The following is a 1,332-nucleotide window of genomic DNA, read 5'->3' as shown; positions in this document are numbered from 1 at the left end:
AGTTCAAAAATTTGCTTAACGTTGTTTTTGATGTTACGAATACTATTAACCGCTATTAATTGCTAATAAAACGAAGTAATCTCGCTGAATGCACCACCTAAAAACAAACAATAATTAGAATACGGCCTATGCTTGATAGTTCAATGCCAAAAAAAATACGATATATAAATTAATAACCAAATAATGTTACCATTTCATCGATTGCAGAAGGTGCTCCAGTCAGTGCTTCTTGCTTCATCTAACGGTGAGATATTCTCCATAAGATAATCTCCATCTAACGGCAAGATATTGTTTTCTATCGTGGTTTCAAATTGGCTCGACTGTTTTAGAGTCACTAATCTACTGTACAACATCTGTTGAGGTGATTGGTCACCTGGCAAGTCACCTTGATCAGCGGGGGAGCAATTTTACCCTTACTTTCAGTCACTGCCCTCCCAGGGAGCCTCACGGCGGCAGTGCCATGCGACTAGGCGAGGGAAATAAGACTTCTTCGCCTGGGCTTGATTGATCCACGCTACCTGGCAAACCGGACGTGTGCTCCTTCTGCGCAAGCGGGGGTTTCAAGGATGATCCCCCAGGGGTTAGACCCTTAGTCTCGCCATTCATGGTCAACCGGTTGGGTTATGAGTGCGTACCATTGAGGGCAAGGGAACGGACTACTCCAATATTCTAGAAGACTTAGCAAATGGCGGCATATGAAATCTCACGGAAATGCAATCTTTCGAGAAAGGCAGTGGGTAAATTTTTTAATTTTTATCGAGTTAACTAGAGGTAAAAATGTTTTACCTGAGCCATATTTCTAACCTGCATCGCCTAGCTATCTTATTTGTTGGAGCGAAGTCTGTGATCGCACCTTTTGTGGTGCAGCAACCACAACTGGAAAGGAAATGTGTAACCCGCTCATCATGAACCTGCTCTGTTCATTGTTGATTGACGACGTTCCACATCGGCATTTGGAAGCCCAAAGCATTCTGTGTTAAAATGCTGGTGGTCGATTGGCGTGGTATTGATTCGCTAACTCCCCCCAAAAAAGGTCCTTGCGTTTCCGCGTTTCTTCTCTTCATTGTGAGTTCCTTCCTTCCTTCTCTTCATTGTGTTGCGCACGTTTATTCGAAAAAGTCTTTTGAGAAAAACTTTGCGCCGGACTTCGATACTACAAGCCATTGTGTAAAAGCCGCTTTGAGGTCTAGAAAGTCTGCGTTGTTTAGCTGTGAGGAGACAGAACGTATCACGGAACTGGGTAATAAAAACTGCATAGGCCTCTTTTTTTTACGCGGTACTGGCGTGCCGGCGCTATGCACTAACAGCAAGAATGGTCCCTTAAGATATCTA

This window comes from Haemaphysalis longicornis, unplaced genomic scaffold, assembly GCF_048455015.1.
Source record: "Haemaphysalis longicornis isolate Haplotype H1 unplaced genomic scaffold, Haemaphysalis longicornis Haplotype H1 scaffold_15, whole genome shotgun sequence".
NCBI classification, from domain to species: Eukaryota; Metazoa; Arthropoda; class Arachnida; order Ixodida; family Ixodidae; genus Haemaphysalis; species Haemaphysalis longicornis.
The sequence above is the reverse complement of the archived record's forward strand: the minus strand, read 5'-3'. Positions refer to the sequence as shown.